General features: G+C 43.4%; 87 non-coding genes across 87 annotated transcripts; all 87 read left to right on the top strand.

Annotated features, from left to right (window-relative positions):
• Nucleotides 1-14: 14 nt before the first annotated feature.
• On the top strand, nt 15-87 carry trnar-ucg (transfer RNA arginine (anticodon UCG)). Its single transcript has one exon. It is a non-coding gene; the product is annotated as a tRNA-Arg (tRNA).
• A 169-nt stretch (nt 88-256) lies between these two features.
• On the top strand, nt 257-329 carry trnar-ccg (transfer RNA arginine (anticodon CCG)). Its single transcript has one exon. It is a non-coding gene; the product is annotated as a tRNA-Arg (tRNA).
• A 169-nt stretch (nt 330-498) lies between these two features.
• On the top strand, nt 499-571 carry trnar-ucg (transfer RNA arginine (anticodon UCG)). The gene has a single exon. It is a non-coding gene; the product is annotated as a tRNA-Arg (tRNA).
• Nucleotides 572-738: 167 nt separating this feature from the next.
• Nucleotides 739-811, top strand: trnar-ucg (transfer RNA arginine (anticodon UCG)). Its single transcript has one exon. It is a non-coding gene; the product is annotated as a tRNA-Arg (tRNA).
• A 170-nt stretch (nt 812-981) lies between these two features.
• On the top strand, nt 982-1054 carry trnar-ucg (transfer RNA arginine (anticodon UCG)). Its single transcript has one exon. It is a non-coding gene; the product is annotated as a tRNA-Arg (tRNA).
• Nucleotides 1055-1222: 168 nt separating this feature from the next.
• Nucleotides 1223-1295, top strand: trnar-ucg (transfer RNA arginine (anticodon UCG)). The gene has a single exon. It is a non-coding gene; the product is annotated as a tRNA-Arg (tRNA).
• A 407-nt stretch (nt 1296-1702) lies between these two features.
• Nucleotides 1703-1775, top strand: trnar-ucg (transfer RNA arginine (anticodon UCG)). Its single transcript has one exon. It is a non-coding gene; the product is annotated as a tRNA-Arg (tRNA).
• A 171-nt stretch (nt 1776-1946) lies between these two features.
• trnar-ucg (transfer RNA arginine (anticodon UCG)) lies at nt 1947-2019 on the top strand. Its single transcript has one exon. It is a non-coding gene; the product is annotated as a tRNA-Arg (tRNA).
• Nucleotides 2020-2190: 171 nt separating this feature from the next.
• Nucleotides 2191-2263, top strand: trnar-ucg (transfer RNA arginine (anticodon UCG)). The gene has a single exon. It is a non-coding gene; the product is annotated as a tRNA-Arg (tRNA).
• A 167-nt stretch (nt 2264-2430) lies between these two features.
• On the top strand, nt 2431-2503 carry trnar-ucg (transfer RNA arginine (anticodon UCG)). Its single transcript has one exon. It is a non-coding gene; the product is annotated as a tRNA-Arg (tRNA).
• Nucleotides 2504-2672: 169 nt separating this feature from the next.
• Nucleotides 2673-2745, top strand: trnar-ucg (transfer RNA arginine (anticodon UCG)). The gene has a single exon. It is a non-coding gene; the product is annotated as a tRNA-Arg (tRNA).
• A 169-nt stretch (nt 2746-2914) lies between these two features.
• Nucleotides 2915-2987, top strand: trnar-ucg (transfer RNA arginine (anticodon UCG)). Its single transcript has one exon. It is a non-coding gene; the product is annotated as a tRNA-Arg (tRNA).
• A 168-nt stretch (nt 2988-3155) lies between these two features.
• Nucleotides 3156-3228, top strand: trnar-ucg (transfer RNA arginine (anticodon UCG)). The gene has a single exon. It is a non-coding gene; the product is annotated as a tRNA-Arg (tRNA).
• Nucleotides 3229-3395: 167 nt separating this feature from the next.
• Nucleotides 3396-3468, top strand: trnar-ucg (transfer RNA arginine (anticodon UCG)). The gene has a single exon. It is a non-coding gene; the product is annotated as a tRNA-Arg (tRNA).
• Nucleotides 3469-3638: 170 nt separating this feature from the next.
• On the top strand, nt 3639-3711 carry trnar-ucg (transfer RNA arginine (anticodon UCG)). Its single transcript has one exon. It is a non-coding gene; the product is annotated as a tRNA-Arg (tRNA).
• A 169-nt stretch (nt 3712-3880) lies between these two features.
• On the top strand, nt 3881-3953 carry trnar-ucg (transfer RNA arginine (anticodon UCG)). The gene has a single exon. It is a non-coding gene; the product is annotated as a tRNA-Arg (tRNA).
• A 167-nt stretch (nt 3954-4120) lies between these two features.
• trnar-ucg (transfer RNA arginine (anticodon UCG)) lies at nt 4121-4193 on the top strand. The gene has a single exon. It is a non-coding gene; the product is annotated as a tRNA-Arg (tRNA).
• Nucleotides 4194-4362: 169 nt separating this feature from the next.
• On the top strand, nt 4363-4435 carry trnar-ucg (transfer RNA arginine (anticodon UCG)). The gene has a single exon. It is a non-coding gene; the product is annotated as a tRNA-Arg (tRNA).
• A 169-nt stretch (nt 4436-4604) lies between these two features.
• trnar-ucg (transfer RNA arginine (anticodon UCG)) lies at nt 4605-4677 on the top strand. Its single transcript has one exon. It is a non-coding gene; the product is annotated as a tRNA-Arg (tRNA).
• Nucleotides 4678-4846: 169 nt separating this feature from the next.
• Nucleotides 4847-4919, top strand: trnar-ucg (transfer RNA arginine (anticodon UCG)). Its single transcript has one exon. It is a non-coding gene; the product is annotated as a tRNA-Arg (tRNA).
• A 169-nt stretch (nt 4920-5088) lies between these two features.
• On the top strand, nt 5089-5161 carry trnar-ucg (transfer RNA arginine (anticodon UCG)). The gene has a single exon. It is a non-coding gene; the product is annotated as a tRNA-Arg (tRNA).
• A 169-nt stretch (nt 5162-5330) lies between these two features.
• Nucleotides 5331-5403, top strand: trnar-ucg (transfer RNA arginine (anticodon UCG)). The gene has a single exon. It is a non-coding gene; the product is annotated as a tRNA-Arg (tRNA).
• A 408-nt stretch (nt 5404-5811) lies between these two features.
• trnar-ucg (transfer RNA arginine (anticodon UCG)) lies at nt 5812-5884 on the top strand. The gene has a single exon. It is a non-coding gene; the product is annotated as a tRNA-Arg (tRNA).
• Nucleotides 5885-6053: 169 nt separating this feature from the next.
• Nucleotides 6054-6126, top strand: trnar-ucg (transfer RNA arginine (anticodon UCG)). The gene has a single exon. It is a non-coding gene; the product is annotated as a tRNA-Arg (tRNA).
• A 167-nt stretch (nt 6127-6293) lies between these two features.
• Nucleotides 6294-6366, top strand: trnar-ucg (transfer RNA arginine (anticodon UCG)). Its single transcript has one exon. It is a non-coding gene; the product is annotated as a tRNA-Arg (tRNA).
• Nucleotides 6367-6535: 169 nt separating this feature from the next.
• On the top strand, nt 6536-6608 carry trnar-ucg (transfer RNA arginine (anticodon UCG)). The gene has a single exon. It is a non-coding gene; the product is annotated as a tRNA-Arg (tRNA).
• A 171-nt stretch (nt 6609-6779) lies between these two features.
• Nucleotides 6780-6852, top strand: trnar-ucg (transfer RNA arginine (anticodon UCG)). The gene has a single exon. It is a non-coding gene; the product is annotated as a tRNA-Arg (tRNA).
• A 167-nt stretch (nt 6853-7019) lies between these two features.
• On the top strand, nt 7020-7092 carry trnar-ucg (transfer RNA arginine (anticodon UCG)). The gene has a single exon. It is a non-coding gene; the product is annotated as a tRNA-Arg (tRNA).
• A 171-nt stretch (nt 7093-7263) lies between these two features.
• On the top strand, nt 7264-7336 carry trnar-ucg (transfer RNA arginine (anticodon UCG)). Its single transcript has one exon. It is a non-coding gene; the product is annotated as a tRNA-Arg (tRNA).
• A 171-nt stretch (nt 7337-7507) lies between these two features.
• Nucleotides 7508-7580, top strand: trnar-ucg (transfer RNA arginine (anticodon UCG)). Its single transcript has one exon. It is a non-coding gene; the product is annotated as a tRNA-Arg (tRNA).
• A 169-nt stretch (nt 7581-7749) lies between these two features.
• On the top strand, nt 7750-7822 carry trnar-ucg (transfer RNA arginine (anticodon UCG)). Its single transcript has one exon. It is a non-coding gene; the product is annotated as a tRNA-Arg (tRNA).
• Nucleotides 7823-7990: 168 nt separating this feature from the next.
• Nucleotides 7991-8063, top strand: trnar-ucg (transfer RNA arginine (anticodon UCG)). Its single transcript has one exon. It is a non-coding gene; the product is annotated as a tRNA-Arg (tRNA).
• A 167-nt stretch (nt 8064-8230) lies between these two features.
• On the top strand, nt 8231-8303 carry trnar-ucg (transfer RNA arginine (anticodon UCG)). The gene has a single exon. It is a non-coding gene; the product is annotated as a tRNA-Arg (tRNA).
• A 169-nt stretch (nt 8304-8472) lies between these two features.
• On the top strand, nt 8473-8545 carry trnar-ucg (transfer RNA arginine (anticodon UCG)). Its single transcript has one exon. It is a non-coding gene; the product is annotated as a tRNA-Arg (tRNA).
• Nucleotides 8546-8712: 167 nt separating this feature from the next.
• trnar-ucg (transfer RNA arginine (anticodon UCG)) lies at nt 8713-8785 on the top strand. Its single transcript has one exon. It is a non-coding gene; the product is annotated as a tRNA-Arg (tRNA).
• A 169-nt stretch (nt 8786-8954) lies between these two features.
• On the top strand, nt 8955-9027 carry trnar-ucg (transfer RNA arginine (anticodon UCG)). Its single transcript has one exon. It is a non-coding gene; the product is annotated as a tRNA-Arg (tRNA).
• Nucleotides 9028-9196: 169 nt separating this feature from the next.
• On the top strand, nt 9197-9269 carry trnar-ucg (transfer RNA arginine (anticodon UCG)). Its single transcript has one exon. It is a non-coding gene; the product is annotated as a tRNA-Arg (tRNA).
• A 168-nt stretch (nt 9270-9437) lies between these two features.
• On the top strand, nt 9438-9510 carry trnar-ucg (transfer RNA arginine (anticodon UCG)). The gene has a single exon. It is a non-coding gene; the product is annotated as a tRNA-Arg (tRNA).
• A 167-nt stretch (nt 9511-9677) lies between these two features.
• trnar-ucg (transfer RNA arginine (anticodon UCG)) lies at nt 9678-9750 on the top strand. The gene has a single exon. It is a non-coding gene; the product is annotated as a tRNA-Arg (tRNA).
• A 167-nt stretch (nt 9751-9917) lies between these two features.
• trnar-ucg (transfer RNA arginine (anticodon UCG)) lies at nt 9918-9990 on the top strand. The gene has a single exon. It is a non-coding gene; the product is annotated as a tRNA-Arg (tRNA).
• A 169-nt stretch (nt 9991-10159) lies between these two features.
• trnar-ucg (transfer RNA arginine (anticodon UCG)) lies at nt 10160-10232 on the top strand. The gene has a single exon. It is a non-coding gene; the product is annotated as a tRNA-Arg (tRNA).
• A 411-nt stretch (nt 10233-10643) lies between these two features.
• On the top strand, nt 10644-10716 carry trnar-ucg (transfer RNA arginine (anticodon UCG)). Its single transcript has one exon. It is a non-coding gene; the product is annotated as a tRNA-Arg (tRNA).
• Nucleotides 10717-10883: 167 nt separating this feature from the next.
• trnar-ucg (transfer RNA arginine (anticodon UCG)) lies at nt 10884-10956 on the top strand. The gene has a single exon. It is a non-coding gene; the product is annotated as a tRNA-Arg (tRNA).
• A 171-nt stretch (nt 10957-11127) lies between these two features.
• Nucleotides 11128-11200, top strand: trnar-ucg (transfer RNA arginine (anticodon UCG)). Its single transcript has one exon. It is a non-coding gene; the product is annotated as a tRNA-Arg (tRNA).
• A 171-nt stretch (nt 11201-11371) lies between these two features.
• Nucleotides 11372-11444, top strand: trnar-ucg (transfer RNA arginine (anticodon UCG)). The gene has a single exon. It is a non-coding gene; the product is annotated as a tRNA-Arg (tRNA).
• A 169-nt stretch (nt 11445-11613) lies between these two features.
• On the top strand, nt 11614-11686 carry trnar-ucg (transfer RNA arginine (anticodon UCG)). The gene has a single exon. It is a non-coding gene; the product is annotated as a tRNA-Arg (tRNA).
• Nucleotides 11687-11854: 168 nt separating this feature from the next.
• trnar-ucg (transfer RNA arginine (anticodon UCG)) lies at nt 11855-11927 on the top strand. Its single transcript has one exon. It is a non-coding gene; the product is annotated as a tRNA-Arg (tRNA).
• Nucleotides 11928-12094: 167 nt separating this feature from the next.
• Nucleotides 12095-12167, top strand: trnar-ucg (transfer RNA arginine (anticodon UCG)). The gene has a single exon. It is a non-coding gene; the product is annotated as a tRNA-Arg (tRNA).
• Nucleotides 12168-12336: 169 nt separating this feature from the next.
• trnar-ucg (transfer RNA arginine (anticodon UCG)) lies at nt 12337-12409 on the top strand. The gene has a single exon. It is a non-coding gene; the product is annotated as a tRNA-Arg (tRNA).
• Nucleotides 12410-12817: 408 nt separating this feature from the next.
• On the top strand, nt 12818-12890 carry trnar-ucg (transfer RNA arginine (anticodon UCG)). The gene has a single exon. It is a non-coding gene; the product is annotated as a tRNA-Arg (tRNA).
• A 169-nt stretch (nt 12891-13059) lies between these two features.
• On the top strand, nt 13060-13132 carry trnar-ucg (transfer RNA arginine (anticodon UCG)). Its single transcript has one exon. It is a non-coding gene; the product is annotated as a tRNA-Arg (tRNA).
• A 169-nt stretch (nt 13133-13301) lies between these two features.
• Nucleotides 13302-13374, top strand: trnar-ucg (transfer RNA arginine (anticodon UCG)). The gene has a single exon. It is a non-coding gene; the product is annotated as a tRNA-Arg (tRNA).
• A 169-nt stretch (nt 13375-13543) lies between these two features.
• Nucleotides 13544-13616, top strand: trnar-ucg (transfer RNA arginine (anticodon UCG)). Its single transcript has one exon. It is a non-coding gene; the product is annotated as a tRNA-Arg (tRNA).
• A 168-nt stretch (nt 13617-13784) lies between these two features.
• Nucleotides 13785-13857, top strand: trnar-ucg (transfer RNA arginine (anticodon UCG)). Its single transcript has one exon. It is a non-coding gene; the product is annotated as a tRNA-Arg (tRNA).
• A 167-nt stretch (nt 13858-14024) lies between these two features.
• trnar-ucg (transfer RNA arginine (anticodon UCG)) lies at nt 14025-14097 on the top strand. The gene has a single exon. It is a non-coding gene; the product is annotated as a tRNA-Arg (tRNA).
• A 169-nt stretch (nt 14098-14266) lies between these two features.
• trnar-ucg (transfer RNA arginine (anticodon UCG)) lies at nt 14267-14339 on the top strand. Its single transcript has one exon. It is a non-coding gene; the product is annotated as a tRNA-Arg (tRNA).
• A 168-nt stretch (nt 14340-14507) lies between these two features.
• On the top strand, nt 14508-14580 carry trnar-ucg (transfer RNA arginine (anticodon UCG)). Its single transcript has one exon. It is a non-coding gene; the product is annotated as a tRNA-Arg (tRNA).
• Nucleotides 14581-14987: 407 nt separating this feature from the next.
• trnar-ucg (transfer RNA arginine (anticodon UCG)) lies at nt 14988-15060 on the top strand. Its single transcript has one exon. It is a non-coding gene; the product is annotated as a tRNA-Arg (tRNA).
• Nucleotides 15061-15231: 171 nt separating this feature from the next.
• Nucleotides 15232-15304, top strand: trnar-ucg (transfer RNA arginine (anticodon UCG)). The gene has a single exon. It is a non-coding gene; the product is annotated as a tRNA-Arg (tRNA).
• Nucleotides 15305-15715: 411 nt separating this feature from the next.
• On the top strand, nt 15716-15788 carry trnar-ucg (transfer RNA arginine (anticodon UCG)). Its single transcript has one exon. It is a non-coding gene; the product is annotated as a tRNA-Arg (tRNA).
• Nucleotides 15789-15957: 169 nt separating this feature from the next.
• On the top strand, nt 15958-16030 carry trnar-ucg (transfer RNA arginine (anticodon UCG)). Its single transcript has one exon. It is a non-coding gene; the product is annotated as a tRNA-Arg (tRNA).
• Nucleotides 16031-16199: 169 nt separating this feature from the next.
• On the top strand, nt 16200-16272 carry trnar-ucg (transfer RNA arginine (anticodon UCG)). The gene has a single exon. It is a non-coding gene; the product is annotated as a tRNA-Arg (tRNA).
• Nucleotides 16273-16440: 168 nt separating this feature from the next.
• trnar-ucg (transfer RNA arginine (anticodon UCG)) lies at nt 16441-16513 on the top strand. The gene has a single exon. It is a non-coding gene; the product is annotated as a tRNA-Arg (tRNA).
• Nucleotides 16514-16680: 167 nt separating this feature from the next.
• On the top strand, nt 16681-16753 carry trnar-ucg (transfer RNA arginine (anticodon UCG)). Its single transcript has one exon. It is a non-coding gene; the product is annotated as a tRNA-Arg (tRNA).
• Nucleotides 16754-16922: 169 nt separating this feature from the next.
• Nucleotides 16923-16995, top strand: trnar-ucg (transfer RNA arginine (anticodon UCG)). Its single transcript has one exon. It is a non-coding gene; the product is annotated as a tRNA-Arg (tRNA).
• Nucleotides 16996-17403: 408 nt separating this feature from the next.
• On the top strand, nt 17404-17476 carry trnar-ucg (transfer RNA arginine (anticodon UCG)). Its single transcript has one exon. It is a non-coding gene; the product is annotated as a tRNA-Arg (tRNA).
• Nucleotides 17477-17646: 170 nt separating this feature from the next.
• Nucleotides 17647-17719, top strand: trnar-ucg (transfer RNA arginine (anticodon UCG)). The gene has a single exon. It is a non-coding gene; the product is annotated as a tRNA-Arg (tRNA).
• A 168-nt stretch (nt 17720-17887) lies between these two features.
• On the top strand, nt 17888-17960 carry trnar-ucg (transfer RNA arginine (anticodon UCG)). The gene has a single exon. It is a non-coding gene; the product is annotated as a tRNA-Arg (tRNA).
• A 167-nt stretch (nt 17961-18127) lies between these two features.
• trnaq-uug (transfer RNA glutamine (anticodon UUG)) lies at nt 18128-18200 on the top strand. The gene has a single exon. It is a non-coding gene; the product is annotated as a tRNA-Gln (tRNA).
• A 167-nt stretch (nt 18201-18367) lies between these two features.
• trnar-ucg (transfer RNA arginine (anticodon UCG)) lies at nt 18368-18440 on the top strand. The gene has a single exon. It is a non-coding gene; the product is annotated as a tRNA-Arg (tRNA).
• Nucleotides 18441-18609: 169 nt separating this feature from the next.
• On the top strand, nt 18610-18682 carry trnar-ucg (transfer RNA arginine (anticodon UCG)). Its single transcript has one exon. It is a non-coding gene; the product is annotated as a tRNA-Arg (tRNA).
• A 170-nt stretch (nt 18683-18852) lies between these two features.
• trnar-ucg (transfer RNA arginine (anticodon UCG)) lies at nt 18853-18925 on the top strand. The gene has a single exon. It is a non-coding gene; the product is annotated as a tRNA-Arg (tRNA).
• Nucleotides 18926-19092: 167 nt separating this feature from the next.
• trnar-ucg (transfer RNA arginine (anticodon UCG)) lies at nt 19093-19165 on the top strand. The gene has a single exon. It is a non-coding gene; the product is annotated as a tRNA-Arg (tRNA).
• A 170-nt stretch (nt 19166-19335) lies between these two features.
• trnar-ucg (transfer RNA arginine (anticodon UCG)) lies at nt 19336-19408 on the top strand. Its single transcript has one exon. It is a non-coding gene; the product is annotated as a tRNA-Arg (tRNA).
• A 168-nt stretch (nt 19409-19576) lies between these two features.
• On the top strand, nt 19577-19649 carry trnar-ucg (transfer RNA arginine (anticodon UCG)). Its single transcript has one exon. It is a non-coding gene; the product is annotated as a tRNA-Arg (tRNA).
• Nucleotides 19650-19817: 168 nt separating this feature from the next.
• Nucleotides 19818-19890, top strand: trnar-ucg (transfer RNA arginine (anticodon UCG)). The gene has a single exon. It is a non-coding gene; the product is annotated as a tRNA-Arg (tRNA).
• A 410-nt stretch (nt 19891-20300) lies between these two features.
• Nucleotides 20301-20373, top strand: trnar-ucg (transfer RNA arginine (anticodon UCG)). Its single transcript has one exon. It is a non-coding gene; the product is annotated as a tRNA-Arg (tRNA).
• Nucleotides 20374-20540: 167 nt separating this feature from the next.
• trnar-ucg (transfer RNA arginine (anticodon UCG)) lies at nt 20541-20613 on the top strand. The gene has a single exon. It is a non-coding gene; the product is annotated as a tRNA-Arg (tRNA).
• A 169-nt stretch (nt 20614-20782) lies between these two features.
• Nucleotides 20783-20855, top strand: trnar-ucg (transfer RNA arginine (anticodon UCG)). Its single transcript has one exon. It is a non-coding gene; the product is annotated as a tRNA-Arg (tRNA).
• Nucleotides 20856-21024: 169 nt separating this feature from the next.
• On the top strand, nt 21025-21097 carry trnar-ucg (transfer RNA arginine (anticodon UCG)). The gene has a single exon. It is a non-coding gene; the product is annotated as a tRNA-Arg (tRNA).
• A 170-nt stretch (nt 21098-21267) lies between these two features.
• trnar-ucg (transfer RNA arginine (anticodon UCG)) lies at nt 21268-21340 on the top strand. The gene has a single exon. It is a non-coding gene; the product is annotated as a tRNA-Arg (tRNA).
• A 171-nt stretch (nt 21341-21511) lies between these two features.
• trnar-ucg (transfer RNA arginine (anticodon UCG)) lies at nt 21512-21584 on the top strand. Its single transcript has one exon. It is a non-coding gene; the product is annotated as a tRNA-Arg (tRNA).
• A 171-nt stretch (nt 21585-21755) lies between these two features.
• On the top strand, nt 21756-21828 carry trnar-ucg (transfer RNA arginine (anticodon UCG)). The gene has a single exon. It is a non-coding gene; the product is annotated as a tRNA-Arg (tRNA).
• Nucleotides 21829-21997: 169 nt separating this feature from the next.
• On the top strand, nt 21998-22070 carry trnar-ucg (transfer RNA arginine (anticodon UCG)). Its single transcript has one exon. It is a non-coding gene; the product is annotated as a tRNA-Arg (tRNA).
• Nucleotides 22071-22238: 168 nt separating this feature from the next.
• On the top strand, nt 22239-22311 carry trnar-ucg (transfer RNA arginine (anticodon UCG)). Its single transcript has one exon. It is a non-coding gene; the product is annotated as a tRNA-Arg (tRNA).
• A 167-nt stretch (nt 22312-22478) lies between these two features.
• trnar-ucg (transfer RNA arginine (anticodon UCG)) lies at nt 22479-22551 on the top strand. Its single transcript has one exon. It is a non-coding gene; the product is annotated as a tRNA-Arg (tRNA).
• A 170-nt stretch (nt 22552-22721) lies between these two features.
• Nucleotides 22722-22794, top strand: trnaq-uug (transfer RNA glutamine (anticodon UUG)). Its single transcript has one exon. It is a non-coding gene; the product is annotated as a tRNA-Gln (tRNA).
• The last annotated feature ends 11 nt before the right edge of the window (nt 22795-22805 follow it).

The raw sequence follows: 22805 nt of genomic DNA, 5'->3' as shown, positions 1-22805 counted from the left end.
ACTAGTTTTCTCGTGGCCCAGTGGCCTAATGGATAAGGCATCAGCCTTCGGAGCTGAGGATTGTGGGTTCGAGTCCCATCTGGGTCATTTATGAAAGCACAGAACACCAGTTCCATGAGGTTTAGTGTTGTGCAATCTTTGAGTTCCACTTTCTGAGAGGATTCTTGTACATTGTCAAAGAAACTGAAGATTTTCTCAGCATTTCAGCTTAATCTCTGACACAATCTCCAAGAGATGTATTTACTAGTTTTCATGTGGCCCAGTGGCCTAATGGATAAGGCATCAGCCTCCGGAGCTGAGGATTGTTGGTTCGAGTCCCATCTGGGTCATTTATGGAAGCACAGAACACCATTTCCATGAGGTTTGGCATTGTGCAATCTTTGAGTTCCACTTTCTGAGAGGATTCTTGTACAGTGTCAAAGACACCGATGACTTTCTCAGCATTTCAGCTTAATCTCTGACACAATCTCCAAGAAATGCATTTACTAGCTTTATTGTGCCCCAGTGGCCTAATGGATAAGGCATCAGCCTTCGGAGCTGAGGATTGTGGGATCGAGTCCCATCTGGGTCATTTATGGAAGCACAGAACACCTTTTCCATGAGGGTTAGCATTGTGCAATCTTTGAGTTCCACTTTCTGAGATCATTTTTGTACAGTGTCAATGACAGATGATTATCTCCACATTTCGGCTTTGTCATTGACACAATCTCCAGGATATGTATTTACTAGATTTCTCGTGGCCCAGTGGCCTAATGGATAAGGCATCAGCCTTCGGAGCTGAGGATTGTGGGTTCGAGTCCCATCTGGGTCATTTATAAAAGCACAGAACACCAGTTCCATGAGGTTTAGTGTTGTGCAATCTTTGAGTTCCACTTTCTGAGAGGATTCTTGTACAGTGTCAAAAGACACCGATGACTTTCTCAGCATTTCAGCTTAATCTCTGACACAATCTCCAAGAAATGCATTTACTAGCTTTATTGTGGCCCAGTGGCCTAATGGATAAGGCATCAGCCTTCGGAGCTGAGGATTGTGGGTTCGAGTCCCATCTGGGTCATTTATGGAAGCACAGAACACAATTTCCATGAGGGTTAGCAATGTGCAATCTTTGAGTTCCACTTTCTGAGATCATTTTAGTACAGTGTCAAAGACGCTGATGATTTTCTCAGCATTTCAGCTTAATATCTGACACAATCTCCAAGAGATGTCTTTACAAGTTTTTTATGGCCCAGTGGCCTAATGGATAAGGCATCAGCCTTCGGAGCTGAGGATTGTGGGTTCGAGTCCCATCTGGGTCATTTATGGAAGCACAGAACACCTTTTCCATGAGGGTTAGCATTGTGCAATCTTTGAGTTCCACGTTCTGAGATCATTTTTGTACAGTGTCAATGACAGATGATTATCTCCACATTTCGGCTTTGTCATTGACACAATCTCCAGGAGATGTATTTACGAGCTTTCTCGTGGCCCAGAGGCCTAATGGATAAGGCATCAGCCTTCGGAGCTGAGGATTGTGGGTTCGAGTCCTATCTGGGTCATTTATGGAAGCACAGAACACCTTTTCCATGAGGGTTAGCATTGTGCAATCTTTGAGTTCCACGTTCTGAGATCATTTTTGTACAGTGTCAATGACAGATGATTATCTCCACATTTCGGCTTTGTCATTGACACAATCTCCAGGAGATGTATTTACTAGTTTTCTCGTGGCCCAGTGGCCTAATGGATAAGGCATCAGCCTTCGGAGCTGAGGATTGTGGGTTCGAGTCCCATCTGGGTCATTTATGGAAGCACAGAACACCATTTCCATGAGGTTTAGCATTGTGCAATCTTTGAGTTCCACTTTTTGTGAGATGATTTTTGTACAGTGTCGATGACACAGATGATTATCTCTGCATTTCAGCTTTGCCTTTGACACAATCTCCAGGAGATGTATTTACTAGTTTTTTTGTGGCCCAGTGGCCTAATGGATAAGGCATCAGCCTTCGGAGCTGAGGATTGTGGGTTCGAGTCCCATCTGGGTCATTTATGGAAGCACAGAACACCATTTCCATGAGGTTTAGCATTGTGCAATCTTTGATTTCCACTTTTTGTGAGATGATTTTTGTACAGTGTCGATGACACAGATGATTATCTCTGCATTTCAGCTTTGTCTTTGACACAATCTCCAGGAGATGTATTTACTAGTTTTCATGTGGCCCAGTGGCCTAATGGATAAGGCATCAGCCTTCGGAGCTGAGGATTGTGGGTTTGATTCCCATTTGGGTCATTTATGGAAGCACAGAACACCTTTTCCATGAGGGTTAGCATTGTGCAATCTTTGAGTTCCACTTTCTGAGATCATTTTTGTACAGTGTCAATGACAGATGATTATCTCCACATTTCGGCTTTGTCATTGACACAATCTGCAGGAGATGTATTTACTAGTTTTCTTGTGGCCCAGTGGCCTAATGGATAAGGCATCAGCCTTCGGAGCTGAGGATTGTGGGTTCGAGTCCCATCTGGGTCATTTATGAAAGCACAGAACACCAGTTCCATGAGGTTTAGTGTTGTGCAATCTTTGAGTTCAACTTTCTGAGAGGATTCTTGTACAGTGTCAAAGAAACTGAAGATTTTCTCAGCATTTCAGCTTAATCTCTGACACAATCTCCAAGAGATGTATTTACTAGTTTTCATGTGGCCCAGTGGCCTAATGGATAAGGCATCAGCCTTCGGAGCTGAGGATTGTGGGTTCGAGTCCCATCTGGGTCATTTATGGAAGCACAGAACACCATTTCCATGAGGTTTAGCATTGTGCAATCTTTGAGTTCCACTTTCTGAGAGGATTCTTGTACAGTGTCAAAGACACCGATGACTTTCTCAGCATTTCAGCTTAATCTTTGACACAATCTCCAAGAAATGCATTTACTAGCTTTATTGTGGCCCAGTGGCCTAATGGATAAGGCATCAGCCTTCGGAGCTGAGGATTGTGGGTTCGAGTCCCATCTGGGTCATTTATGGAAGCACAGAACACCTTTTCCATGAGGGTTAGCATTGTGCAATCTTTGAGTTCCACTTTCTGAGATCATTTTTGTACAGTGTCAAAGACGCTGATGATTTTCTCAGCATTTCAGCTTAATATCTGACACAATCTCCACGAGATGTCTTTACAAGTTTTTAATGGCCCTGTGGCCTAATGGATAAGGCATCAGCCTTCGGAGCTGAGGATTGTGGGATCGAGTCCCATCTGGGTCATTTATGGAAGCACAGAACACCTTTTCCATGAGGGTTAGCATTGTGCAATCTTTGAGTTCCACTTTCTGAGATCATTTTTGTACAGTGTCAATGACAGATGATTATCTCCACATTTCGGCTTTGTCATTGACACAATCTCCAGGAGATGTATTTACTAGTTTTCTCGTGGCCCAGTGGCCTAATGGATAAGGCATCAGCCTTCGGAGCTGAGGATTGTGGGTTCGAGTCCCATCTGGGTCATTTATTAAAGCACAGAACACCAGTTCCATGAGGTTTAGTGTTGTGCAATCTTTGAGTTCCACTTTCTGAGAGGATTCTTGTACAGTGTCAAAAGACACCGATGACTTTCTCAGCATTTCAGCTTAATCTCTGACACAATCTCCAAGAAATGTATTTACTAGTTTTTATGTGGCCCAGTGGCCTAATGGATAAGGCATCAGCCTTCGGAGCTGAGGATTGTGGGTTCGAGTCCCATCTGGGTCATTTATGGAAGCACAGAACACCTTTTCCATGAGGGTTAGCATTGTGCAATCTTTGAGTTCCACTTTCTGAGATCATTTTTGTACAGTGTCAAAGACGATGATGATTTTCTCAGCATTTCAGCTTAATATCTGACACAATCTCCAAGAGATGTCTTTACACGTTTTTTTATGGCCCAGTGGCCTAATGGATAAGGCATCAGCCTTCGGAGCTGAGGATTGTGGGTTCGAGTCCCATCTGGGTCATTTATGGAAGCACAGAACACCTTTTCCATGAGGCTTAGCATTGTGCAATCTTTGAGTTCCACTTTCTGAGATCATTTTTGTACAGTGTCAATGACAGATGATTATCTCCACATTTCGGCTTTGTCATTGACACAATCTCCAGGAGATGTATTTACTAGTTTTCTCGTGGCCCATTGGCCTAATGGATAAGGCATCAGCCTTCGGAGCTGAGGATTGTGGGTTCGAGTCCCATCTGGGTCATTTATGAAAGCACAGAACACCAGTTCCATGAGGTTTAGTGTTGTGCAATCTTTGAGTTCAACTTTCTGAGAGGATTCTTGTACAGTGTCAAAGAAACTGAAGATTTTCTCAGCATTTCAGCTTAATCTCTGACACAATCTCCAAGAGATGTATTTACTAGTTTTCATGTGGCCCAGTGGCCTAATGGATAAGGCATCAGCCTTCGGAGCTGAGGATTGTGGGTTCGAGTCCCATCTGGGTCATTTATGGAAGCACAGAACACCATTTCCATGAGGTTTAGCATTGTGCAATCTTTGAGTTCCACTTTCTGAGAGGATTCTTGTACAGTGTCAAAGACACCGATGACTTTCTCAGCATTTCAGCTTAATCTTTGACACAATCTCCAAGAAATGCATTTACTAGCTTTATTGTGGCCCAGTGGCCTAATGGATAAGGCATCAGCCTTCGGAGCTGAGGATTGTGGGTTCGAGTCCCATCTGGGTCATTTATGGAAGCACAGAACACCTTTTCCATGAGGGTTAGCATTGTGCAATCTTTGAGTTCCACTTTCTGAGAGGATTCTTGTACAGTGTCAAAGAAACTGAAGATTTTCTCAGCATTTCAGCTTAATCTCTGACACAATCTCCAAGAGATGTATTTACTAGTTTTCATGTGGCCCAGTGGCCTAATGGATAAGGCATCAGCCTTCGGAGCTGAGGATTGTGGGTTCGAGTCCCATCTGGGTCATTTATGAAAGCACAGAACACCAGTTCCATGAGGTTTAGTGTTGTGCAATCTTTGAGTTCAACTTTCTGAGAGGATTCTTGTACAGTGTCAAAGAAACTGAAGATTTTCTCAGCATTTCAGCTTAATCTCTGACACAATCTCCAAGAGATGTATTTACTAGTTTTCATGTGGCCCAGTGGCCTAATGGATAAGGCATCAGCCTTCGGAGCTGAGGATTGTGGGTTCGAGTCCCATCTGGGTCATTTATGGAAGCACAGAACACCATTTCCATGAGGTTTAGCATTGTGCAATCTTTGAGTTCCACTTTCTGAGAGGATTCTTGTACAGTGTCAAAGACACCGATGACTTTCTCAGCATTTCAGCTTAATCTTTGACACAATCTCCAAGAAATGCATTTACTAGCTTTATTGTGGCCCAGTGGCCTAATGGATAAGGCATCAGCCTTCGGAGCTGAGGATTGTGGGTTCGAGTCCCATCTGGGTCATTTATGGAAGCACAGAACACCTTTTCCATGAGGGTTAGCATTGTGCAATCTTTGAGTTCCACTTTCTGAGATCATTTTTGTACAGTGTCAAAGACGCTGATGATTTTCTCAGCATTTCAGCTTAATATCTGACACAATCTCCAAGAGATGTCTTTACAAGTTTTTTATGGCCCAGTGGCCTAATGGATAAGGCATCAGCCTTCAGAGCTGAGGATTGTGGGTTCGAGTCCCATCTGGGTCATTTATGGAAGCACAGAACACCTTTTCCATGAGGGTTAGCATTGTGCAATCTTTGAGTTCCACTTTCTGAGATCATTTTTGTACAGTGTCAATGACAGATGATTGTCTCCACATTTCGGCTTTGTCATTGACACAATCTCCAGGAGATGTATTTACTAGTTTTCTCGTGGCCCAGTAGCCTAATGGATAAGGCATCAGCCTTCGGAGCTGAGGATTGTGGGTTCGAGTCCCATCTGGGTCATTTATGAAAGCACAGAACACCAGTTCCATGAGGTTTAGTGTTGTGCAATCTTTGAGTTCCACTTTCTGAGAGGATTCTTGTACAGTGTCAAAGAAACTGAAGATTTTCTCAGCATTTCAGCTTAATCTCTGACACAATCTCCAAGAGATGTATTTACTAGTTTTCATGTGGCCCAGTGGCCTAATGGATAAGGCATCAGCCTTCGGAGCTGAGGATGGTGGGTTCGAGTCCCATCTGGGTCATTTATGGAAGCACAGAACACCTTTTCCATGAGGGTTAGCATTGTCCAATCTTTGAGTTCCACTTTCTGAGATCATTTTTGTACAGTGTCAATGACAGATGATTATCTCCACATTTCGGCTTTGTCATTGACACAATCTCCAGGAGATGTATTTACTAGTTTTCTCGTGGCCCAGTGGCCTAATGGATAAGGCATCAGCCTTCGGAGCTGAGGATTGTGGGTTCGAGTCCCATCTGGGTCATTTATGAAAGCACAGAACACCAGTTCCATGAGGTTTAGTGTTGTGCAATCTTTGAGTTCCACTTTCTGAGAGGATTCTTGTACAGTGTCGATGACACAGATGATTATCTCTGCATTTCAGCTTTGTCTTTGACACAATCTCCAGGAGATGTATTTACTAGTTTTTATGTGGCCCAGTGGCCTAATGGATAAGGCATCAGCCTTCGGAGCTGAGGATTGTGGGTTCGAGTCCCATCTGGGTCATTTATGGAAGCACAGAACACCATTTCCATGAGGTTTAGCATAGTGCAATCTTTGATTTCCACTTTTTGTGAGATGATTTTTGTACAGTGTCGATGACACAGATGATTATCTCTGCATTTCAGCTTTGTCTTTGACACAATCTCCAGGAGATGTATTTACTAGTTTTCATGTGGCCCAGTGGCCTAATGGATAAGGCATCAGCCTTCGGAGCTGAGGATTGTGGGTTTGAGTCCCATCTGGGTCATTTATGGAAGCACAGAAAACCTTTTCCATGAGGGTTAGCATTGTGCAATCTTCGAGTTCCACGTTCTGAGATCATTTTTGTACAGTGTCAATGACAGATGATTATCTCCACATTTCGGCTTTGTCATTGACACAATCTCCAGGAGATGTATTTACTAGTTTTCTCGTGGCCCAGTGGCCTAATGGATAAGGCATCAGCCTTCGGAGCTGAGGATTGTGGGTTCGAGTCCCATCTGGGTCATTTATGGAAGCACAGAACACCATTTCCATGAGGTTTAGCATTGTGCAATCTTTGAGTTCCACTTTTTGTGAGATCATTTTTGTACAGTGTCGATGACACAGATGATTATCTCTGCATTTCAGCTTTGTCTTTGACACAATCTCCAGGAGATGTATTTACTAGTTTTTATGTGGCCCAGTGGCCTAATGGATAAGGCATCAGCCTTCGGAGCTGAGGATTGTGGGTTCGAGTCCCATCTGGGTCATTTATGGAAGCACAGAACACCATTTCCATGAGGTTTAGCATTGTGCAATCTTTGATTTCCACTTTTTGTGAGATGATTTTTGTACAGTGTCAATGACACAGATGATTATCTCTGCATTTCAGCTTTGTCTTTGACACAATCTCCAGGAGATGTATTTACTAGTTTTCATGTGGCCCAGTGGCCTAATGGATAAGGCATCAGCCTTCGGAGCTGAGGATTGTGGGTTCGAGTCCCATCTGGGTCATTTATGGAAGCACAGAACACCATTTCCATGAGGTTTAGCATTGTGCAATCTTTGAGTATCACTTTCTGAGAGGATTCTTGTACAGTGTCAAAGACACCGATGACTTTCTCAGCATTTCAGCTTAATCTTTGACACAATCTCCAAGAAATGCATTTACTAGCTTTATTGTGGCCCTGTGGCCTAATGGATAAGGCATCAGCCTTCGGAGCTGAGGATTGTGGGTTCGAGTCCCATCTGGGTCATTTATGGAAGCACAGAACACCTTTTCCATGAGGGTTAGCATTGTGCAATCTTTGAGTTCCACTTTCTGAGATCATTTTTGTACAGTGTCAAAGACGCTGATGATTTTCTCAGCATTTCAGCTTAATATCTGACACAATCTCCAAGAGATGTCTTTACAAGTTTTTTATGGCCCAGTGGCCTAATGGATAAGGCATCAGCCTTCGGAGCTGAGGATTGTGGGATCGAGTCCCATCTGGGTCATTTATGGAAGCACAGAACACCTTTTCCATGAGGGTTAGCATTGTGCAATCTTTGAGTTCCACTTTCTGAGATCATTTTTGTACAGTGTCAATGACAGATGATTGTCTCCACATTTCGGCTTTGTCATTGACACAATCTCCAGGAGATGTATTTACTAGCTTTCTCGTGGCCCAGTGGCCTAATGGATAAGGCATCAGCCTTCGGAGCTGAGGATTGTGGGTTCGAGTCCCATCTGGGTCATTTATGAAAGCACAGAACACCAGTTCCATGAGGTTTAGTGTTGTGCAATCTTTGAGTTCCACTTTCTGAGAGGATTCTTGTACAGTGTCAAAGAAACTGAAGATTTTCTCAGCATTTCAGCTTAATCTCTGACACAATCTCCAAGAGATATATTTACTAGTTTTCATGTGGCCCAGTGGCCTAATGGATAAGGCATCAGCCTTCGGAGCTGAGGATTTTGGGTTCGAGTCCCATCTGGGTCATTTATGGAAGCACAGAACACCTTTTCCATGAGGGTTAGCATTGTGCAATCTTTGAGTTCCACTTTCTGAGATCTTTTTTGTACAGTGTCAATGACAGATAATTATCTCCACATTTCGGCTTTGTCATTGACACAATCTCCAGGAGATGTATTTACTAGTTTTCTCGTGGCCCAGTGGCCTAATGGATAAGGCATCAGCCTTCGGAGCTGAGGATTGTGGGTTCGAGTCCCATCTGGGTCATTTATGAAAGCACAGAACACCAGTTCCATGAGGTTTAGTGTTGTGCAATCTTTGAGTTCAACTTTCTGAGAGGATTCTTGTACAGTGTCAAAGAAACTGAAGATTTTCTCAGCATTTCAGCTTAATCTCTGACACAATCTCCAAGAGATGTATTTACTAGTTTTCATGTGGCCCAGTGGCCTAATGGATAAGGCATCAGCCTTCGGAGCTGAGGATTGTGGGTTCGAGTCCCATCTGGGTCATTTATGGAAGCACAGAACACCATTTCCATGAGGTTTAGCATTGTGCAATCTTTGAGTTCCACTTTCTGAGAGGATTCTTGTACAGTGTCAAAGACACCGATGACTTTCTCAGCATTTCAGCTTAATCTTTGACACAATCTCCAAGAAATGCATTTACTAGCTTTATTGTGGCCCAGTGGCCTAATGGATAAGGCATCAGCCTTCGGAGCTGAGGATTGTGGGTTCGAGTCCCATCTGGGTCATTTATGGAAGCACAGAACACCTTTTCCATGAGGGTTAGCATTGTGCAATCTTTGAGTTCCACTTTCTGAGATCATTTTTGTACAGTGTCAAAGACGCTGATGATTTTCTCAGCATTTCAGCTTAATATCTGACACAATCTCTAAGAGATGTCTTTACAAGTTTTTTATGGCCCAGTGGCCTAATGGATAAGGCATCAGCCTTCGGAGCTGAGGATTGTGGGATCGAGTCCCATCTGGGTCATTTATGGAAGCACAGAACACCTTTTCCATGAGGGTTAGCATTGTGCAATCTTTGAGTTCCACTTTCTGAGATCATTTTTGTACAGTGTCAATGACAGATGATTGTCTCCACATTTCGGCTTTGTCATTGACACAATCTCCAGGAGATGTATTTACTAGTTTTCTCGTGGCCCAGTGGCCTAATGGATAAGGCATCAGCCTTCGGAGCTGAGGATTGTGGGTTCGAGTCCCATCTGGGTCATTTATGGAAGCACAGAACACCTTTTCCATGAGGGTTAGCATTGTGCAATCTTTGAGTTCCACTTTCTGAGATCATTTTTGTACAGTGTCAATGACAGATGATTATCTCCACATTTCGGCTTTGTCATTGACACAATCTCCAGGAGATGTATTTACTAGATTTCTCGTGGCCCAGTGGCCTAATGGATAAGGCATCAGCCTTCGGAGCTGAGGATTGTGGGTTCGAGTCCCATCTGGGTCATTTATGAAAGCACAGAACACCAGTTCCATGAGGTTTAGTGTTGTGCAATCTTTGAGTTCCACTTTCTGAGAGGATTCTTGTACAGTGTCAAAGAAACTGAAGATTTTCTCAGCATTTCAGCTTAATCTCTGACACAATCTCCAAGAGATATATTTACTAGTTTTCATGTGGCCCAGTGGCCTAATGGATAAGGCATCAGCCTTCGGAGCTGAGGATTTTGGGTTCGAGTCCCATCTGGGTCATTTATTGAAGCACAGAACACCTTTTCCATGAGGGTTAGCATTGTGCAATCTTTGAGTTCCACGTTCTGAGATCATTTTTGTACAGTGTCAATGACAGATGATTATCTCCACATTTCGGCTTTGTCATTGACACAATCTCCAGGAGATGTATTTACTAGTTTTCTCGTGGCCCAGTGGCCTAATGGATAAGGCATCAGCCTTCAGAGCTGAGGATTGTGGGTTCAAGTCCCATCTGGGTCATTTATGGAAGCACAGAACACCATTTCCATGAGGTTTAGCATAGTGCAATCTTTGATTTCCACTTTTTGTGAGATGATTTTTGTACAGTGTCGATGACACAGATGATAATCTCTGCATTTCAGCTTTGTCTTTGACACAATCTCCAGGAGATGTATTTACTAGTTTTCATGTGGCCCAGTGGCCTAATGGATAAGGCATCAGCCTTCGGAGCTGAGGATTGTGGGTTTGAGTCCCATCTGGGTCATTTATGGAAGCACAGAACACCTTTTCCATGAGGGTTAGCATTGTGCAATCTTTGAGTTCCACGTTCTGAGATCATTTTTGTACAGTGTCAATGACAGATGATTATCTCCACATTTCGGCTTTGTCATTGACACAATCTCCAGGAGATGTATTTACTAGTTTTCTCGTGGCCCAGTGGCCTAATGGATAAGGCATCAGCCTTCGGAGCTGAGGATTGTGGGTTCGAGTCCCATCTGGGTCATTTATGGAAGCACAGAACACCATTTCCATGAGGTTTAGCATTGTGCAATCTTTGAGTTCCACTTTTTGTGAGATGATTTTTGTACAGTGTCGATGACACAGATGATTATCTCTGCATTTCAGCTTTGTCTTTGACACAATCTCCAGGAGATGTATTTACTAGTTTTTATGTGGCCCAGTGGCCTAATGGATAAGGCATCAGCCTTCGGAGCTGAGGATTGTGGGTTCGAGTCCCATCTGGGTCATTTATGGAAGCACAGAACACCATTTCCATGAGGTTTAGCATTGTGCAATCTTTGATTTCCACTTTTTGTGAGATGATTTTTGTACAGTGTCGATGACACAGATGATTATCTCTGCATTTCAGCTTTGTCTTTGACACAATCTCCAGGAGATGTATTTACTAGTTTTCATGTGGCCCAGTGGCCTAATGGATAAGGCATCAGCCTTCGGAGCTGAGGATTGTGGGTTCGAGTCCCATCTGGGTCATTTATGGAAGCACAGAACACCATTTCCATGAGGTTTAGCATTGTGCAATCTTTGAGTTCCACTTTCTGAGAGGATTCTTGTACAGTGTCAAAGACACCGATGACTTTCTCAGCATTTCAGCTTAATCTTTGACACAATCTCCAAGAAATGCATTTACTAGCTTTATTGTGGCCCAGTGGCCTAATGGATAAGGCATCAGCCTTCGGAGCTGAGGATTGTGGGTTCGAGTCCCATCTGGGTCATTTATGGAAGCACAGAACACCTTTTCCATGAGGGTTAGCATTGTGCAATCTTTGAGTTCCACTTTCTGAGATCATTTTTGTACAGTGTCAAAGACGCTGATGATTTTCTCAGCATTTCAGCTTAATATCTGACACAATCTCCAAGAGATGTCTTTACTAGTTTTTTATGTTCCAGTGGCCTAATGGATAAGGCATCAGCCTTCGGAGCTGAGGATTGTGGGTTCGAGTCCCATCTGGGTCATTTATGGAAGCACAGAACACCTTTTCCATGAGGGTTAGCATTGTGCAATCTTTGAGTTCCACTTTCTGAGATCATTTTTGTACAGTGTCAATGACAGATGATTATCTCCACATTTCGGCTTTGTCATTGACACAATCTCCAGGAGATGTATTTACTAGTTTTCTCGTGGCCCAGTGGCCTAATGGATAAGGCATCAGCCTTCGGAGCTGAGGATTGTGGGTTCGAGTCCCATCTGGGTCATTTATGGAAGCACAGAACACCATTTCCATGAGGTTTAGCATTGTGCAATCTTTGAGTTCCACTTTCTGAGACGATTCTTGTACAGTGTCAAAGACACCGATGACTTTCTCAGCATTTCAGCTTAATCTCTGACACAATCTCCAAGAAATGCATTTACTAGCTTTATTGTGCCCCAGTGGCCTAATGGATAAGGCATCAGCCTTCGGAGCTGAGGATTGTGGGTTCGAGTCCCATCTGGGTCATTTATGGAAGCACAGAACACCATTTCCATGAGGGTTAGCATTGTGCAATCTTTGAGTTCCACTTTCTAAGATCATTTTTGTACAGTGTCAAAGACGCTGATGATTTTCTCAGCATTTCAGCTAAATATCTGACACAATCTCCAAGAGATGTCTTTACAAGTTTTTTATGGCCCAGTGGCGTAATGGATAAGGCATCAGCCTTCGGAGCTGAGCATTGTGGGTTCGAGTCCCATCTGGGTCGTTTATGGAAGCACAGAACACCTTTTCCATGAGAGTTAGCATTGTGCAATCTTTGAGTTCCACTTTCTGAGATCATTTTTGTACAGTGTCAATGACAGATGATTATCTCCACATTTCGGCTTTGTCATTGACACAATCTCCAGGAGATGTATTTACTAGTTTTCTCGTGGCCCAGTGGCCTAATGGATAAGGCATCAGCCTTCGGAGCTGAGGATTGTGGGTTCGAGTCCCATCTGGGTCATTTATGAAAGCACAGAACACCAGTTCCATGAGGTTTAGTGTTGTGCAATCTTTGAGTTCCACTTTCTGAGAGGATTCTTGTACATTGTCAAAGAAACTGAACATTTTCTCAGCATTTCAGCTTAATCTCTGACACAATCTCCAAGAGATGTATTTACGAGTTTTCATGTGGCCCAGTGGCCTAATGGATAAGGCATCAGCCTTCGGAGCTGAGGATTGTGGGTTCGAGTCCCGTCTGGGTCATTTATGGAAGCACAGAACACCATTTCCATGAGGTTTAGCATTGTGCAATCTTTGAGTTCCACTTTCTGAGAGGATTCTTGTACAGTGTCAAAGACACCGATGACTTTCTCAGCATTTCAGCTTAATCTCTGACACAATCTCCAAGAAATGCATTTACTAGCTTTATTGTGGCCCAGTGGCCTAATGGATAAGGCATCAGCCTTCGGAGCAGAGGATTGTGGGTTTGAGTCCCATCTGGGTCATTTATGGAAGCACAGAACACCTTTTCCATGAGGGTTAGCATTGTGCAATCTTTGAGTTCCACTTTCTGAGATCATTTTTGTACAGTGTCAAAGACACCGATGACTTTCTCAGCATTTCAGCTTAATCTTTGACACAATCTCCAAGAAACGCATTTACTAGCTTTATTGTGGCCCAGTGGCCTAATGGATAAGGCATCAGCCTTCGGAGCTGAGGATTGTGGGTTCGAGTCCCATCTGGGGCATTTATGGAAGCACAGAACACCTTTTCCATGAGGGTTAGCATTGTGCAATCTTTGAGTTCCACTTTCTGAGATCATTTTTGTACAGTGTCAAAGACGCTGATGATTTTCTCAGCATTTCAGCTTAATATCTGACACAATCTCCAAGAGATGTCTTTACAAGTTTTTTATGGCCCAGTGGCCTAATGGATAAGGCACCAGCCTTCGGAGCTGAGGATTGTGGGATCGAGTCCCATCTGGGTCATTTATGGAAGCACAGAACACCTTTTCGATTAGGGTTAGCATTGTGCAATCTTTGAGTTCCACTTTCTGAGATCATTTTTGTACAGTGTCAATGACAGATGATTGTCTCCACATTTCGGCTTTGTCATTGACACAATCTCCAGGAGATGTATTTACTAGTTTTCTCGTGGCCCAGTGGCCTAATGGATAAGGCATCAGCCTTCGGAGCTGAGGATTGTGGGTTCGAGTCCCATCTGGGTCATTTATGAAAGCACAGAACACCAGTTCCATGAGGTTTAGTGTTGTGCAATCTTTGAGTTCCACTTTCTGAGAGGATTCTTGTACAGTGTCAAAGAAACTGAAGATTTTCTCAGCATTTCAGCTTAATCTCTGACAAAATCTCCAAGAGATGTATTTACTAGTTTTCATGTGGCCCAGTGGCCTAATGGATAAGGCATCAGCCTTCGGAGCTGAGGATTGTGGGTTCGAGTCCCATCTGGGTCATTTATGGAAGCACAGAACACCATTTCCATGAGGGTTAGCATTGTGCAATCTTTGAGTTCCACTTTCTGAGATCATTTTTGTACAGTGTCAAAGACGCTGATGATTTTCTCAGCATTTCAGCTTAATATCTGACACAATCTCCAAGAGATGTCTTTACAAGTTTTTTATGGCCCAGTGGCCTAATGGATAAGGCATCAGCCTTCGGAGCTGAGGATTGTGGGTTCGAGTCCCATCTGGGTCATTTATGGAAGCACAGAACACCTTTTCCATGAGGGTTAGCATTGTGCAATCTTTGAGTTCCACGTTCTGAGATCATTTTTGTACAGTGTCAATGACAGATGATTATCTCCACATTTCGGCTTTGTCATTGACACAATCTCCAGGAGATGTATTTACTAGCTTTCTCGTGGCCCAGAGGCCTAATGGATAAGGCATCAGCCTTCGGAGCTGAGGATTGTGGGTTCGAGTCCTATCTGGGTCATTTATGGAAGCACAGAACACCGTTTCCATGAGGGTTAGCATTGTGCAATCTTTGAGTTCCACGTTCTGAGATCATTTTTGTACAGTGTCAATGACAGATGATTATCTCCACATTTCGGCTTTGTCATTGACACAATCTCCAGGAGATGTATTTACTAGTTTTCTCGTGGCCCAGTGGCCTAATGGATAAGGCATCAGCCTTCGGAGCTGAGGATTGTGGGTTCGAGTCCCATCTGGGTCATTTATGGAAGCACAGACCACCATTTCCATGAGGTTTAGCATTGTGCAATCTTTGAGTTCCACTTTTTGTGAGATGATTTTTGTACAGTGTCGATGACACAGATGATTATCTCTGCATTTCAGCTTTGTCTTTGACACAATCTCCAGGAGATGTATTTACTAGTTTTTATGTGGCCCAGTGGCCTAATGGATAAGGCATCAGCCTTCGGAGCTGAGGATTGTGGGTTCGAGTCCCATCTGGGTCATTTATGGAAGCACAGAACACCATTTCCATGAGGTTTAGCATTGTGCAATCTTTGATTTCCACTTTTTGTGAGATGATTTTTGTACAGTGTCGATGACACAGATGATTATCTCTGCATTTCAGCTTTGTGTTTGACACAATCTCCAGGAGATGTATTTACTAGTTTTCATGTGGCCCAGTGGCCTAATGGATAAGGCATCAGCCTTTGGAGCTGAGGATTGTGGGTTTGAGTCCCATCTGGGTCATTTATGGAAGCACAGAACACCTTTTCCATGAGGGTTAGCATTGTGCAATCTTTGAGTTCCACTTTCTGAGATCATTTTTGTACAGTGTCAATGACAGATGATTATCTCCACATTTCGGCTTTGTCATTGACACAATCTCCAGGAGATGTATTTACTAGTTTTCTCGTGGCCCAGTGGCCTAATGGATAAGGCATCAGCCTTCGGAGCTGAGGATTGTGGGTTCGAGTCCCATCTGGGTCATTTATGAAAGCACAGAACACCAGTTCCATGAGGTTTAGTGTTGTGCAATCTTTGAGTTCAACTTTCTGAGAGGATTCTTGTACAGTGTCAAAGAAACTGAAGATTTTCTCAGCATTTCAGCTTAATCTCTGACACAATCTCCAAGAGATGTATTTACTAGTTTTCATGTGGCCCAGTGGCCTAATTGATAAGGCATCAGCCTTCGGAGCTGAGGATTGTGGGTTCGAGTCCCATCTGGGTCATTTATGGAAGCACAGAACCCCATTTCCATGAGGTTTAGCATTGTGCAATCTTTGAGTTCCACTTTCTGAGAGGATTCTTGTACAGTGTCAAAGACACCGATGACTTTCTCAGCATTTCAGCTTAATCTTTGACACAATCTCCAAGAAATGCATTTACTAGCTTTATTGTGGCCCAGTGGCCTAATGGATAAGGCATCAGCCTTCGGAGCTGAGGATTGTGGGTTCGAGTACCATCTGGGTCATTTATGGAAGCACAGAACACCTTTTCCATGAGGGTTAGCATTGTGCAATCTTTGAGTTCCACTTTCTGAGATCATTTTTGTACAGTGTCAAAGACGCTGATGATTTTCTCAGCATTTCAGCTTAATATCTGACACAATCTCCAAGAGATGTCTTTACAAGTTTTTTATAGCCCAGTGGCCTAATGGATAAGGCATCAGCCTTCGGAGCTGAGGATTGTGGGATCGAGTCCCATCTGGGTCATTTATGGAAGCACAGAACACCTTTTCCATGAGGGTTAGCATTGTGCAATCTTTGAGTTCCGCTTTCTGAGATCATTTTTGTACAGTGTCAATGACAGATGATTGTCTCCACATTTCGGCTTTGTCATTGACACAATCTCCAGGAGATGTATTTACTAGTTTTCTCGTGGCCCAGTGGCCTAATGGATAAGGCATCAGCCTTCGGAGCTGAGGATTGTGGGTTCGAGTCCCATCTGGGTCATTTATGAAAGCACAGAACACCAGTTCCATGAGGTTTAGTGTTGTGCAATCTTTGAGTTCCACTTTCTGAGAGGATTCTTGTACAGTGTCAAAGAAACTGAAGATTTTCTCAGCATTTCAGCTTAATCTCTGACAAAATCTCCAAGAGATGTATTTACTAGTTTTCATGTGGCCCAGTGGCCTAATGGATAAGGCATCAGCCTTCGGAGCTGAGGATTGTGGGTTCGAGTCCCATCTGGGTCATTTATGGAAGCACAGAACACCATTTCCATGAGGTTTAGCATTGTGCAATCTTTGAGTTCCACTTTCTGAGAGGATTCTTGTACAGTGTCAAAGACACCGATGACTTTCTCAGCATTTCAGCTTAATCTCTGACACAATCTCCAAGAGATGTCTTTACAAGTTTTTTATGGCCCAGTGGCCTAATTGATAAGGCATTAGCCTTCAGAGCTGAGGATTGTGGGTTCGAGTCCCATCTGGGTCATTTATGGAAGCACAGAACACCTTTTCCATGAGGGTTAGCATTGTGCAATCTTTGAGTTCCACTTTCTGAGATCATTTTTGTACAGTGTCAATGACAGATGATTATCTCCACATTTCGGCTTTGTCATTGACACAATCTCCAGGAGATGTATTTACTAGTTTTCTCGTGGCCCAGTGGCCTAATGGATAAGGCATCAGCCTTCGGAGCTGAGGATTGTGGGTTCGAGTCCCATCTGGGTCATTTATGAAAGCACAGAACACCAGTTCCATGAGGTTTAGTGTTGTGCAATCTTTGAGTTCCACTTTCTGAGAGGATTCTTGTACAGTGTCAAAAGACACCGATGACTTTCTCAGCATTTCAGCTTAATCTCTGACACAATCTCCAAGAAATGCATTTACTAGCTTTATTGTGGCCCAGTGGCCTAATGGATAAGGCATCAGCCTTCGGAGCTGAGGATTGTGGGTTCGAGTCCCATCTGGGTGATTTATGGAAGCACAGAACACCATTTCCATGAGGGTTAGCATTGTGCAATCTTTGAGTTCCACTTTCTGAGATCATTTTTGTACAGTGTCAAAGACGCTGATGATTTTCTCAGCATTTCAGCTTAATATCTGACACAATCTCCAAGAGATGTCTTTACAAGTTTTTTATGGCCCAGTGGCCTAATGGATAAGGCATCAGCCTTCGGAGCTGAGGATTGTGGGTTCGAGTCCCATCTGGGTCATTTATGGAAGCACAGAACACCTTTTCCATGAGGGTTAGCATTGTGCAATCTTTGAGTTCCACATTCTGAGATCATTTTTGTACAGTGTCAATGACAGATGATTATCTCCACATTTCGGCTTTGTCATTGACACAATCTCCAGGAGATGTATTTACTAGTTTTCATGTGGCCCAGTGGCCTAATGGACAAGGCATCAGCCTTTGGAGCTGAGGATTGTGGGTTCGAGTCCCATCTGGGTCATTTATGGAAGCACAGAACACCTTTTCCATGAGGGTTAGCATTGTGCAATCTTTGAGTTCCACTTTCTGAGATCATTTTTGTACAGTGTCAATGACAGATGATTATCTCCACATTTCGGCTTTGTCATTGACACAATCTCCAGGAGATGTATTTACTAGTTTTCTCGTGGCCCAGTGGCCTAATGGATAAGGCATCAGCCTTCGGAGCTGAGGATTGTGGGTTCGAGTCCCATCTGGGTCATTTATGAAAGCACAGAACACCAGTTCCATGAGGTTTAGTGTTGTGCAATCTTTGAGTTCCACTTTCTGAGAGGATTCTTGTACATTGTCAAAGAAACTGAAGATTTTCTCAGCATTTCAGCTTAATCTCTGACACAATCTCCAAGAGATGTATTTACTAGTTTTCATGTGGCCCAGTGGCCTAATGGATAAGGCATCAGCCTTCGGAGCAGAGGATTGTGGGTTCGAGTCCCATCTGGGTCATTTATGGAAGCACAGAACACCATTTCCATGAGGTTTAGCATTGTGCAATCTTTGAGTTCCACTTTCTGAGAGGATTCTTGTACAGTGTCAAAAGACACCGATGACTTTCTCAGCATTTCAGCTTAATCTCTGACACAATCTCCAAGAAATGCATTTACTAGCTTTATTGTGGCCCAGTGGCCTAATGGATAAGGCATCAGCCTTCGGAGCCGAGGATTGTGGGTTCGAGTCCCATCTGGGTCATTTATGGAAGCACAGAACACCTTTTCCATGAGGGTTAGCATTGTGCAATCTTTGAGTTCCACTTTCTGAGATCATTTTTGTACAGTGTCAATGACAGATGATTATCTCCACATTTCGGCTTTGTCATTGACACAATCTCCAGGAGATGTATTTACTAGTTTTCTCGTGGCCCAGTGGCCTAATGGATAAGGCATCAGCCTTCGGAGCTGAGGAATCTGGGATCGAGTCCCATCTGGGTCATTTATGAAAGCACAGAACACCAGTTCCATGAGGTTTAGTGTTGTGCAATCTTTGAGTTCCACTTTCTGAGAGGATTCTTGTACAGTGTCAAAAGACACCGATGACTTTCTCAGCATTTCAGCTTAATCTCTGACACAATCTCCAAGAAATGCATTTACTAGCTTTATTATGGCCCAGTGGCCTAATGGATAAGGCATCAGCCTTCGGAGCTGAGGATTGTGGGTTCGAGTCCCATCTGGGTCATTTATGGAAGCACAGAACACCATTTCCATGAGGGTTAGCATTGTGCAATCTTTGAGTTCCACTTTCTGAGATCATTTTTGTACAGTGTCAAAGACGCTGATGATTTTCTCAGCATTTCAGCTTAATATCTGACACAATCTCCAAGAGTTGTCTTTACAAGTTTTTTATGGCCCAGTGGCCTAATGGATAAGGCATCAGCCTTCGGAGCTGAGGATTGTGGGTTCGAGTCCCATCTGGGTCATTTATGGAAGCACAGAACACCATTTCCATGAGGTTTAGCATTGTGCAATCTTTGATTTCCACTTTCTGAGATCATTTTTGTACAGTGTCAAAGACGCTGATGATTTTCTCAGCATTTCAGCTTAATATCTGACACAATCTCCAAGAGATGTCTTTACAAGTTTTTTATGGCCCAGTGGCCTAATGGATAAGGCATCAGCCTTCGGAGCTGAGGATTGTGGGTTCGAGTCCCATCTGGGTCATTTATGGAAGCACAGAACACCTTTTCCATGAGGGTTAGCATTGTGCAATCTTTGAGTTCCACTTTCTGAGATCATTTTTGTACACTGTCAATGACAGATGATTATCTCCACATTTCGGCTTTGTCATTGACACAATCTCCAGGAGATGTATTTACTAGTTTTCTCATGGCCAAGTGGCCTAATAGATAAGGCATCAGCCTTCGGAGCTGAGGATTGTGGGTTCGAGTCCCATCTGGGTCATTTATGAAAGCACAGAACACCAGTTCCATGAGGTTTAGTGTTGTGCAATCTTTGAGTTCCACTTTCTGAGAGGATTCTTGTACAGTGTCAAAAGACACCGATGACTATCTCAGCATTTCAGCTTAATCTCTGACACAATCTCCGAGAAATACATTTACTAGCTTTATTGTGGCCCAGTGGCCTAATGGATAAGGCATCAGCCTTCGGAGCTGAGGATTGTGGGTTTGAGTCCCATCTGGGTCATTTATGGAAGCACAGAACACCTTTTCCATGAGGGTTAGCATTGTGCAATCTTTGAGTTCCACTTTCTGAGATCATTTTTGTACAGTGTCAATGACAGATGATTATCTCCACATTTCGGCTTTGTCATTGACACAATCTCCAGGAGATGTTCTTACTAGTCTTCTCGTGGCCCAGTGGCCTAATGGATAAGGCATCAGCCTTCGGAGCTGAGGATTGTGGGTTCGAGTCCCATCTGGGTCATTTATGAAAGCACAGAACACCATTTCCATGAGGTTTAGCATTGTGCAATCTTTGAGTTCCACTTTCTGAGAGGATTCTTGTACAGTGTCAAAGACACCGATGACTTTCTCAGCATTTCAGCTTAATCTCTGACACAATCTCCAAGAAATGCATTTTCTAGCTTTATTGTGCCCCAGTGGCCTAATGGATAAGGCATCAGCCTTCGGAGCTGAGGATTGTGGGTTCGAGTCCCATCTGGGTCATTTATGAAAGCACAGAACACCAGTTCCATGAGGTTTAGTGTTGTGCAAACTTTGAGTTCCACTTTCTGAGAGGATTCTTGTACATTGTCAAAGAAACTGAAGATTTTCTCAGCATTTCAGCTTAATCTCTGACACAATCTCCAAGAGATGTATTTACTAGTTTTCATGTGGCCCAGTGGCCTAATGGATAAGGCATCAGCCTTCGGAGCTGAGGATTGTGGGTTCGAGTCCCATCTGGGTCATTTATGGAAGCACAGAACACCATTTCCATGAGGTTTAGCATTGTGCAATCTTTGAGTTCCACTTTCTGAGAGGATTCTTGTACAGTGTCAAAAGACACCGATGACTTTCTCAGCATTTCAGCTTAATCTCTGACACAATCTCCGAGAAATGCATTTACTAGCTTTATTGTGGCCCAGTGGCCTAATGGATAAGGCATCAGCCTTCGGAGCTGAGGATTGTGGGTTCGAGTCCCATCTGGGTCATTTATGGAAGCACAGAACACCATTTCCATGAGGTTTAGCATTGTGCAATCTTTGAGTTCCACTTTTTGTGAGATGATTTTTTTACAGTGTCGATGACACAGATGATTATCTCTGCATTTCAGCTTTGTCTTTGACACAATCTCCAGGAGATGTATTTACTAGTTTTCATGTGGCCCAGTGGCCTAATGGATAAGGCATCAGCCTTCGGAGCTGAGGATTGTGGGTTCGAGTCCCCTCTGGGTCATTTATGGAAGCACAGAACACCATTTCCATGAGGTTTAGCATTGTGCAATCTTTGATTTCCACTTTTTGTGAGATGATTTTTGTACAGTGTCGATGACACAGATGATTATCTCTGCATTTCAGCTTTGTCTTTGACACAATCTCCAGGAGATGTATTTACTAGTTTTCATGTGGCCCAGTGGCCTAATGGATAAGGCATCAGCCTTCGGAGCTGAGGATTGTGGGTTCGAGTCCCATCTGGGTCATTTATGGAAGCACAGAACACCATTTCCATGAGGTTTAGCATTGTGCAATCTTTGAGTTCCACTTTCTGAGAGGATTCTTGTACAGTGTCAAAGACATCGATGACTTTCTCAGCATTTCAGATTAATCTCTGACACAATCTCCAAGAAATGCATTTACTAGCTTTATTGTGGCCCAGTGGCCTAATGGATAAGGCATCAGCCTTCGCAGCTGAGGATTGTGGGTTCGAGTCCCATCTGGGTCATTTATGGAAGCACAGAACACCTTTTCCATGAGGGTTAGCATTGTGCAATCTTTGAGTTCCACTTTCTGAGATCATTTTTGTACAGTGTCAAAGACGCTGATGATTTTCTCAGCATTTCAGCTTAATATCTGACACAATCTCCAAGAGATGTCTTTACAAGTTTTTTATGGCCCAGTGGCCTAATGGATAAGGCATCAGCCTTCGGAGCTGAGGATTGTGGGATCGAGTCCCATCTGGGTCATTTATGGAAGCACAGAACACCTTTTCCATGAGGGTTAGCATTGTGCAATCTTTGAGTTCCACTTTCTGAGATCATTTTTGTACAGTGTCAATGACAGATGATTGTCTCCACATTTCGGCTTTGTCATTGACACAATCTCCAGGAGATGTATTTACTAGTTTTCTCGTGGCCCAGTGGCCTAATGGATAAGGCATCAGCCTTCGGAGCTGAGGATTGTGGGTTCGAGTCCCATCTGGGTCATTTATGAAAGCACAGAACACCAGTTCCATGAGGTTTAGTGTTGTGCAATCTTTGAGTTCCACTTTCTGAGAGGATTCTTGTACAGTGTCAAAAGACACAGATGACTTTCTCAGCATTTCAGCTTAATCTCTGACACAATCTCCAAGAAATGCATTTACTAGCTTTATTGTGGCCCAGTGGCCTAATGGATAAGGCATCAGCCTTTGGAGCTGAGGATTGTGGGTTCGAGTCCCATCTGGGTCATTTATGGAAGC

Source organism: Pseudorasbora parva, chromosome 3 (assembly GCF_024679245.1).
Source record: "Pseudorasbora parva isolate DD20220531a chromosome 3, ASM2467924v1, whole genome shotgun sequence".
Classification (NCBI taxonomy): Eukaryota; Metazoa; Chordata; class Actinopteri; order Cypriniformes; family Gobionidae; genus Pseudorasbora; species Pseudorasbora parva.
Note: the sequence above shows the minus strand (reverse complement) of the source record. Positions and strands in the feature narration are given on the sequence as shown.